General features: G+C 40.8%; 1 pseudogene; it reads left to right on the forward strand.

The window, feature by feature from the left end:
* The window catches only part of LOC147443460 (uncharacterized), a 1036-nt pseudogene extending 767 nt beyond the window's left edge, over positions 1-269 (forward strand).
* Positions 270-10742: the final 10473 nt, after the last annotated feature.

The raw sequence follows: 10742 nt of genomic DNA on the forward strand, positions 1-10742 counted from the left end.
CTAATGGCGAGATTCACTTGGATTCTTCATCGAGTGACATCGGGCTCATGCAAGAAAGGTTATTATTGATAGCTTAAATTGTATATTTTTATACATTGCTTTATATGTAATTATAATTTCAAATTTTCTCTTTTAGATATGAGGGTGGCTCATCCATTCAATTTAGATCACAAAGATCTACTATACTTGTCGAAGTTGATGTGACTTTAGTTAATGCTATTATGGATGAAAAGGCCTCTACGAGAACCATGAATCTTTTCATGATTTGAGTTCTCATCCATTTTAGATTCAATAGAACGTAAATGATTTTTATACTCTAAATAACAATGGATTAGAATTGACCCATTGCAGGTGGATGGAGAATGTATTGTCAAAAGATATTCTTGATAAGGTTTGGTTCCTTGATAGTTTATGGTTTGATTTTCTAAATCCACGCTTATACGAGGATAGCATAGGAGTCCAATTGTTTTTTGGGGATGTAGACATGTCCAAGTACTTATTTCTATTCATGCCAATTGTTGATAGGTATGATTTATTGTCCTTGTTTCTACTTACAAGTTATATAATAGTCTTTAATAGCCTTCTAATGCAAAGTGTGATGATTGCTTTAAAAGGGACCATTGGGTTCTCTTTGTGATCTATAATAACCATTTGAAGAAGCTTGTGCATTTACCATGGGAATTGTTAGGACATGGGTCCTGTACCCTAATGATTAGGCTAGGCAAGGCTTACGGCCACAAGCCGGGCTAGGCAATGTGGACAGGGGATCCATCTAGGGCAAGGGGCTAGGAGCCTACCCTGTAAAGGGAGGTTGGGAGGAGGATCACCAACAGCCTAGTGGCCTAGTTCATTACACTGGTATCAGAGCTGGAAACTCTCTTCCACTCTCTCTCTCTCTAGGCGTGGTCATCCTTGGCCTCTAAAAACTGCTCCTAGGGTGAGAACCACTCCTTTTAAAAAAAAATTCCATTTTTAGCTAGGGCTTTTTGCCAAAACGGGGGGGACCTTCCCTTTTGAGATGAGAGTTGTGGTGCATGTTTGGGAGAGCAGACGGGCTTGAGAGGTGTGCCATGTAGTGGTAGAGAGGCGCGCTGTTCCCTCGCCGCCATAGCCGAGCCCTGCTAAGCGCATACTGCTCCTCATCGAGCTCGTCACCGGCCGCTCGCTGTCTGTGCAAAAACCACGCTGTGTCCACATTACAGAGGCCTTTTGGCCATTGATTAAAAGCCTTGGCGGCTACAAGCGTTCTTTCCCACAGGCCAAGAAAGCCTTTGTTTGCCGGCAAGCATACGGTGTGTCAAGGCGAGCATCTCGAGCAAGCTACCTCCACCAGGGAAAAGCCCCTCGATAGACACGGCCTGTGCAGAAATTTCCAGCAGAACCTGCGTGTTCAAGAGAAAGATCAAGGACAACAATTAGTAAGTTGACCAAAAGCTTCTTCGATAGGACGTCAAGCTTTGTCAATCACCAAGCTTCGTCGACAACCAAGCTTCGTCGGCAACAATTCGTAAGTTTTCATTCAAATATCCAACATCACAGATTGTTCAAAGCTTTACCGACCAACCTAATTAGCATGGCTAATTACGGCTACGGGAGTACTTGTTGAAATCAAGGCAGATTTAACAAGGCTATACTTTGTCGGGACGCCAGCATCAGGTATATTTTTTTTTTCTGATTACTTCTTACACTGCACTGTGTAGCCATGGATTAGGATATCAACATGACGTTCGATTTCGAGCAAAGTATCCCCGACCCTGCCAATGACGGCTCGCGGCCGGATACTCTCAAGGAGAGTACCCGCGACGCTACGGCAAGAGATGATACTTATGAATTGCTCGATATTCAAGAATTTTGTGCTCTTTAGACACGCATGACGGTCATGGACGAAAATTTTAAGGCTTTAAATGAAAATGTTACTAAACTTTCTAATTTAGTCATTCAATTGCTGCAACAGCAGACCAAGGGTCCGGCTGCCACTCACATGTATGAGCACGTTGGAACACAAGGGCAAGGCCCAAGTGATGAACCACTGCATACTCTCACTTCCAAAGAGGTAGTTGATTTATTGAAAAATTTCAAACCACCAGTTTTCAAAGGCGAAGACCGAGAACGCAGTAAGGATGCAGTGACCATCTTTCTCAGTAAATGGGATGGAATTCACGCCTTACGGCGCACTCCGGATGCAAGGAGAAGAACATCATACCACAGAGTTGGGCAGCCTTTGAAACAATGTTCAGCAAGGAGTTTTTGCCTACCAATGAGGCAGATCGGGATTGGACCAATTGGGACACATGTTCCATGCGCCAATATCCATCACTCCTTGAATATATCTCTCACTATCGGGACGTTATCCTCAAGTTGGAAGGATTGGATACCTTTCAGCAAGTACGCGGGTTCATACGAGGTCTGACTCCCGAACTTAAGAAGTATGTCAAGACCCAGGACCCTAAAACACTTGAGGAAGCCATAGTGAAAGCACATATTCATGATGACCCGGATGATAAGAAAACACATCACAATACGTGCCTGCTAGTACACATAATAATACACGCACTCAGTACGGGCACAATAAAAGAAAATTTATAGTTGCTAATTCTGAAGCATCTAAAAAACCCAAGGGGTCCAGGGGGTCCTCTCTCTCCTGAGGATTTTGATAAGGCCAAGAAAGAGAAGCTATGTTTTCAATGCTTAGGACGAGGCCATGGCAAAAAGGATTGTCCCAAGGGGAAATCTGATGCCCAGGGGAAGGAGAAAGCAATGCACACGGTGCAGCTGCTGCCTCTCGAGTCTTCCTCAAAGTTCTCTACAGTAGAAGTAACACACACTGAAGTGGTGCATGAATGCTGTCTCACAGCTTCCATGTGGCAACAAACCTTTGGACCACATGAGTTAGTACGTATGCATGGATATCTGCAGGGGCACAAGGTGCGCATCTTGGTAGATGGAGGTGCTACGCACAATTTCATCAATTATGGATTGGTGAAAAAACTCAAACTGCCTCAAACTCCGAGTACCCACCGCTACAAGGTAGCAATGATGAATGGACATGATAGTGAAATTTGGGATACTCAATGCCGAGCTGTTCCATTGGAGGTACAAGGGTATTCTACTTGTTTGGATTTTCAAGTTATGAACATGGAAAGGGCTGATGTGGTTCTTGGTAGTGAGTGGTTGCATAGCCTAGGTCCATCACTGAAGCGTAGCTACGAGCACAACAGTTTGATGTTTGATTCCCATGGTGCACATGTGTTGTTGTTAGGAGAAAAGGATATACCATCATCACCATTGATTTGTACTGTTGAGCTGATGCAGCTCGTTTCTGATAATGAAATAGATCAAATTTTCTTGTGTTACTCACTGTCTCAGTTTCTTTCCAATCTTGTGTCTGTTGAACATTCCTCAACGTCGCATGCTTCTCTCTCCTCTATTCCACCAATTTCTAATTCTACACAAGCAAAAGTTGCTAACCAATTACAAAGTCGTTAAAGGAATTTCAAGATGTTTTTCCTCACGATTTACCACCAGGGCTACCGCCGACACGATTTGTGCAACATGGCATAGACGTGGTTGCAGGCAGTAAGCCAGTGAGTAAACCGCCTTACAGAATGAGTCATTCTGAGGCTGCTGAGGTGGAATGTCAGCTTGCTGACTATCTCAGTAGAAGGTTTATTCAACCAAGTTCTTCACCATGGGCCTCTCCCATTCTCTTGGTGAAGAAAAAATACGGTAGTATGCGCATGTGCGTAGACTACAGAGGTTTAAATGCGGTGACAATTAAGAACATATATCCATTGCCAAGGGTCGATGAATTATTTGACAAGTTAACGCATAAACGCATATTTTCAAAAATTGATTTGAGGTCAGGATATCACCAAGTCCGTATTCGCTTGCTGATATCCCTAAGACTGCATTCTGAACACGGTTTGGACATTATGAGTTTTTGGTGATGCCCTTTGGGTTAACCAATGCGCCCGCAACTTTCATGACACTTATGGGCAGTGTCTTGAAACCATATCTGGGCAAATTTGTCATTGTGTTCCTTGATGACATACTGGTTTACAGTGCTTCTGAAGAAGAGCACTTACAACATCTCAGACAGGTGTTTGAGTTGTTACGTGCAAACAAGTTATATGCCAAGAAATCTAAATGTGATTTTCTCAAGGACGAAATTCACTATTTAGGGCATGTTGTTTCAGCCAATGGTCTGTACATGGATCAATCCAAAGTGGATACCATCCGGAAATGGCCACCTCCTAAAAATCTGGAAGAATTACATATTTTTTTAGGCTTTACAGGTTTTTACCGAAGGTTCGTTAAAAACTATGCTCACCTTGCTGTACTATGACGGACCAACTAAAAGGCAAAGGTAAGTCTTTCCAGTGGGGTGCCCGCTCAACAGCAGAGTTTTGAAACACTCAAGGATACATTAGCATTAGCTACAACTCATATACTAGCTATATTGATCCTTTGAAACCATTTGTTTTGGAACGGATGAGTGTGACCTTGCTATTGGAGCAGTCCTGTTACAAGACGGACGGCCAATTGCATTCGAAAGTATGAAGCTGGATGCAGCTCAGCAGAATTATTCTGCTTATGAACGTGAACTTTATGCAATAGTGTCTGCCTTAAAGACATGGTGTCACTATTTGTATGGTGCTCTCAGTTTAGATTGTGTTCGACCATGAAAGCATCAAATGGTTTACACAACAAACATATTTAAAGGGTCGAAAATCTAGGTGGGCCGAGATCCTTCAGGAATATGACACCAAGTTAAGGTATCGCAAAGGCCGATACAATATAGTGGCAGATGCTCTCAGTCGAAATGCCAGAGATTATTCGCTATTGTTCACGAAATCTGTAGTGAATTTTTAGATTCTCTCAAGGGCAAATATGAGCAAGATGAAACATATTCCAAAGTGTGGAGCCATGTTCAAAAGAGGATCCTTCTCACTCCAATGCAGGTAGTGCACAGTTAACCTCCACACCTAGTTCTCCTTTATCAAGTGATGAACTCAGCGGTGGAATTTTTACCATCGTCAAGGGTATACTCCACAAGGGGAGAGTTTGTGTACCGACGGACACAGACATTCGGCGCCAAATTCTTTTTGCATGTCATGATAGTCCAAGTGTAGGGCACCGGGGGATTAGGAAAACTTACTCACTCGTACGACGACAGTTTTACTAGCCAGGTCTCCATGGTTTTGTTCAAGCTTATCTCTTGCATTGCCAAAAATGTCAAGTTAATAAAGCAGAGCACCTGAAAGCAGGAGGACTCTTACATCCCTTGGAAATTCCCAATGGAAAATGGGAAAGTATCTCCATGGATTTCATAGTGGTTTTACCAACCACTATACAAGGTCATGACTCAGTATGGGTGGTCGTAGACCGGTTCTAAACTATGTAAGTTTATTCCAACCAAGTCAACGTTAAGACACCAGAACTAGCAAAATTATTTGTGGGCAATCTGTACAAATTATATGAGTTTCCAAGTTATTGTTAGTGACCGTGACCCAAAGTTTAACAGTCACTTCTGGCGAGCGGTATTTAAACGGTTGGGTACACAACTAAACCTCAGTACAGCTGACCATCCGGAAAACAAATGGTCAAACGGAACGGGTTAACCAGGTGCTAGAGGATATGCTTCGAGCATACGTGAGCAAAAAACAGACAGACTGGGAAGAATACTTACCTATTCTCGAGTTTTCCTACAACAGTCTAAGCATGTCACAACGGGCTGCAGTCCTTTCATGCTGATGTACGGGCTTCAACCTAGGTCACCAGTTACAGTGGGGTTGGCAACCAAAAAACTTCAACAGGTTAAGGATTTTCTCCAAGACCACATGGATATGCTGAAACTTGCTCGTCAGAATGTCCGACAAGCACAGGATTGGTATAAGAAATACGCTGATGAGAAGCGCAGGCAAGTTACCTTTGAAGAAGGGGAGGAAGTATTTTTACGTGTGCCAGAACATTCAGAAAGTCTAAAAACTGGACCGACACCTAAATTATCTCCTCGGTATTGTGGGCCTTTCAAAATACTCAAGCGAGTTGGTGATCGTGCCTACAAACTACTACTACCATCTCACTCTCGCATTCATCCGGTATTTCATGTTAGCCGTTTATGAAAGCAGTTACATAGGGACGACAACGTCATCGAACAACAGGTTTTGGTCGATTACATTGAACCTCCTACGTTACCGCATGAACCTGAACGTGTTATGGATTTTCATGAGTTGCGTACACGCCATCATGTACGACAACAAGCCTTAATCAAGTGGAAAGACCGACCTGAAGAAGGTGCCACTTGGGAAAACATTAGTGTTCTTAAGAATAAGTTTCCCACTTTTGTTTTCAAGGACGAAAACTCTTCTTTAAGGGGGGAGTAATGTCAGGACACGAGTCCTGTACCCTAATGACTAGGCAAGGCAAGGCTTACGGCCACGGGCCGAGCTAGGCAATGTGGACAGGGGATCCATCTAGGGCAAGGGTCTAGGAGCCTACCCTATAAAGGGAGGTTGGGAGGAGGATCACCAGCAGCCTAGTGGCCTAGTTCATTACAGGAATACCATGGCATCATATACTTCAATTCATTGTCTATTTCCAATCCTCAAGACTATCTTCCTGTTGTGCATCGGTGAGACATATTTTACATGCTTGATATTGTATTTGAAGTGACTATTTGTATGGATTGCTTATGTTTTGCCATAAATACAATTATAGTGCTCTTCAAATAATGTCACAAAATTGCATGGATGCCACTTTGAAGGACTTTATGGAGACACCAAGACTCACATTAACACCAATTGAGATACCAAAGGTAGGTGCACAATCAATGGTATCATCCTCTCTTACAAGTTTAACTTTTTCTAAGAAAGTGTATTGTTTATCGACTTATATAGGTTCCATGTCAACCAAATGCTATCGATTGTGGCTACTACACTATGACATACATGAAGTATAAAAACCATTTCCAAGCACAAGAGACCTCTCTCTCTCTCTCTCTCAAAATTTAATTAAATCTTTTCACAAAATTGGTAAGTATGTTAAAATATCGCTTGTTTGACTAAGAGCAACGACTAAGAGCAAAATGCAAGTTCAATTAATCTCCTCCAAATGTATTATATCCATCAAAATAATTAAGCACTTGCATCCTTTATCACTAGTCTTCAAGCCTTCCCCCTCTCTGTCTATCTCACGTGTGAACGAGCTTACTAAATGTCAAGAGACTTTTGTTTTACTTCATTTTACTATCTCCCCATTGTATTACTTATATTTAAGTACTACCAGAAATTCTTGTCTCCCCTTCAAAGGATCAAGAATGTTGGTGTGCTCAACCATCCTACAAGAGGACACTAATATGACACAAGTTGGACATTTCAATTGCTTTGATTCACAGGTGCTAATTCTTGTTGTTGAGAAGAAATATGTATCTAGATCATTCTTCACTTCATTGCTGCTTGAGTAAGATCTCAAACACCGTATATGGCACATCATTTTGAAGAAATTCTTGAGAGAAACTTGATGCCCTCAAATTATAAGCTAAAAACCACAATGGGACCAAGTGAAAGTAGCGAGAAAACTTTTTGAGCTATAAAACACGGCACAAAAACTCAAGGTGCCAAGGTTCAAGTTCCACCCAAACCAAACACAAAAGTGAGAAATCAATAAAAAGAGTAAGATTATTGGCAATACGAACCAAAGGGATTTGGCCTAACGGAAAAGTTTTAACCCCTTAAGGGGCACACCAATGGTTCAAATCGCTATGGTTACCGGGGGTATGTGTGGATGGGAATATAGAGAAGCTGAAACTCTACTAATTGAAGCCGTGTAAATCTGGAATGCAAGAAGCACATGTGGGCTAGCTAGATAGCTTTCCTTGCAAATAAACAGAGGATGCGGCGCTTATTTCCGCTATTGCCCTATAAGATCTTTTGAATAGAGTTAATAGGTTTTAGAGCTTATATATACCTAGATAAATACAAGAACATGCCCAAATTCACCTTTTAGGAACGTGCATGGGCTAGTGTTATCCAATACTTTACCTGGTCACCAAACACTACAAAACATGCAATCACAGCTTTGTATAGTGTTATCCAATACTTTAATCGATCACCAAATGCTACAAGGCATGCAATCACATATACAACAAAATTGTCTCTATACAGGCATGTGAAACCCTCATTCTTTAAGTACTACAATCACATCTTGGTGCAATACTTCCATGAATCATTGCTCAGCAAAAGTTAATATTGTCAGTTATATAAACTATGTACTCAGCAGTCCACCATACTCATCTTCAAGAGCTTGCAAATGATCTTCTGCCCATAGTGTGACATAAGGCTCTATGCCTATTTTCAATGCTCCATTTACTTTTCAATGAACGTAAGATCATTAGAAACATAAGTGTTGTTAGTATGGAGATAATGCATACCCTTATCAAGAAGTAGGTCAATAAGTGGATTGCAGTGTGCAATACCCTCTGTACTGGGAGTGATATGTAACCTTGAGAAATCTAGAAACAACAAGGTGAACGATTAGTTTATTTTCTCCATACTCAATTATGGTTGACATATGAGTTGTTTGAGCTAGATTAATGGGTACAAGTGCATTATTGTGATATTTTTTTTCACCTGATCATAAACCATGAATCAAATGACTTAATTGATAGCTCAGATTACACAAAAGGAAAGACTCGTGTCCAAGAAGTAGTAACCATCCATCTCATCTGTTACACTAGCTCCATATCGGACGTGCACATTAAAATGTGTGAAACGAGTTACACGAGAACCATTAGCATATAATTAACCATGGTCACAAAGAACTATAATCAGATCTTGTCTTTTCTTCCAAAATTCACCAAATAAGGGGATACAAAAATAACAGAAGATACATTAAAGCCCTTGCCCTACATCTAGCTTAAAGCATTCTATGGAGGAAGACATCTCACCTTAAGGATCTGAAAAGTAGCTTTAGTCATATGAGGCCACATTATTAGGACATGAGTTGCATGCCTCCACAATTTGCCTCCAAAGATACTGCGCTTGAAAAGTAGTTGCAATTCTGTATAAAGTAAATTTGTAATAGTAAAACGTGCAGAGAAGGTCTTCTTCTAATACAAAATCTTGGTTGTACACTTGGATGCATAGTGATCTACTGTATCAAATCTTCATAAATTGTGTCCATTACAACTGCGTACAAATCCTACTCTCTCTAGCCCCATCAAACTCATCTTGATAAAATCCACAAAAAACTTTGCAATAAAAACAAAGTTCACTAAATTATCTTTTATAAATGATTGCATATATGGTGCCCAAAATGTCAACCCTTTGCATTGCTCCTTGGTGTAAGTGAAGACAAAAATGAATACCACAACGAAGTGCTTTAAATCTTTTGTTCTTTTTTACATGGATTTAGATAAAAAGTTCAAGGTTAATGATAGTATTACATCATGCTTTACAATAATAAAGCCATTTACAAACAATGATGGGATGCTACCTACACAACACATACATGGGCTACAAATTTTGCAAAGCCGTAATGGCTCTATGCATACTATTTGGAATAGCATGGATGCATATGTATAGATGCTATGCATAAAATGCCTCTTGCAAAAGCTTGGCAAAGAGCCCTTGTGATCGTACGTTTGGTAATAACCAGTCTTGCAAAAACAAATGCAAAATGTGCATGATTCCTAAATAGTGTTCAAAAGATAGGGCTAATAACTTAGGCTTTTCACATTTGGGCGAACATCCTTTAGCGAATAGGATAATTACAAGAAATGGGCTAAGATTTATACATCTTGGACCTCTTACGAGCCCCACTTCCTCATTGACATTACATTGCACTTTGGCATGGGCTTCATCTCGTTCCTATTAAATATTCCTGCACTTGCTACCTTTACCGTTAAATTCTCCATCTTTAGCTCGTTCATCCAATTGATGAGGTTGAGTGCTTAAATCAAAGATAAAGATGTTATCTTTATCTCCATCTTTAGCTCGTTCATCCAATTGATGAGGTTGAGTGCTTAAATCAAAGATAAAGATGTTATCTTTGCAACAAACAAACCCACATATTGATTTGACTCCATTTGTACCATTTTCAGAGAAGTACTAATTGCCTATTTTGGTTGTTTTACGTGATTAGGCCTGTGGAACTAGTGCCTGTTCAGAACAACTAGTTTTGGTGGTAATGGGACCAGTATGTGTGTTAAGTTTCATCTACATCCGACACCAAGTGCTTGTATGCATGAGCCCCAACCCCATTTTTATACATGCAAGTTCCTAAACTAGCTGATATAAGAAAATCAGGATTTCGGCATACGCATACTCATGTTTAGTGTCCAATGTGAATCAAACTTGGCACAGGCCTATATGGAGATTGAGATAATACCAACTAATACATTTACCAAGTTTCTGAATTCAACATCAAACATGGGTATGACTGTGTCACAATCCCCATTTTTCTACATGCAAATTCCTAACTCGCCCATGTATAAAAATGGGGATTTGAGTGCACTCATACACATGTCCCATGTTTGATCTGGATGAAACCTATCACGAGCCTCCATGGTGATCATACCAATGCATGTGCCAAGTTTCATCCATGTCTGACATCAAATGTGTGTATGTGTGTGCCAAAATCTGCATTTTTATACTATCCCATGTTTAAAGTGGGGATTTGGGTGCTCGCATACACATGTTCGATGTTGGATGCTAAGGAAAGCTAGCACGAGCCTACATGGG

The sequence above is a fragment of the Adiantum capillus-veneris genome, chromosome 14 (genome assembly GCF_014529385.1).
Source record: "Adiantum capillus-veneris isolate H3 chromosome 14, ASM1452938v2, whole genome shotgun sequence".
Lineage (NCBI taxonomy): Eukaryota > Viridiplantae > Streptophyta > Polypodiopsida > Polypodiales > Pteridaceae > Adiantum > Adiantum capillus-veneris.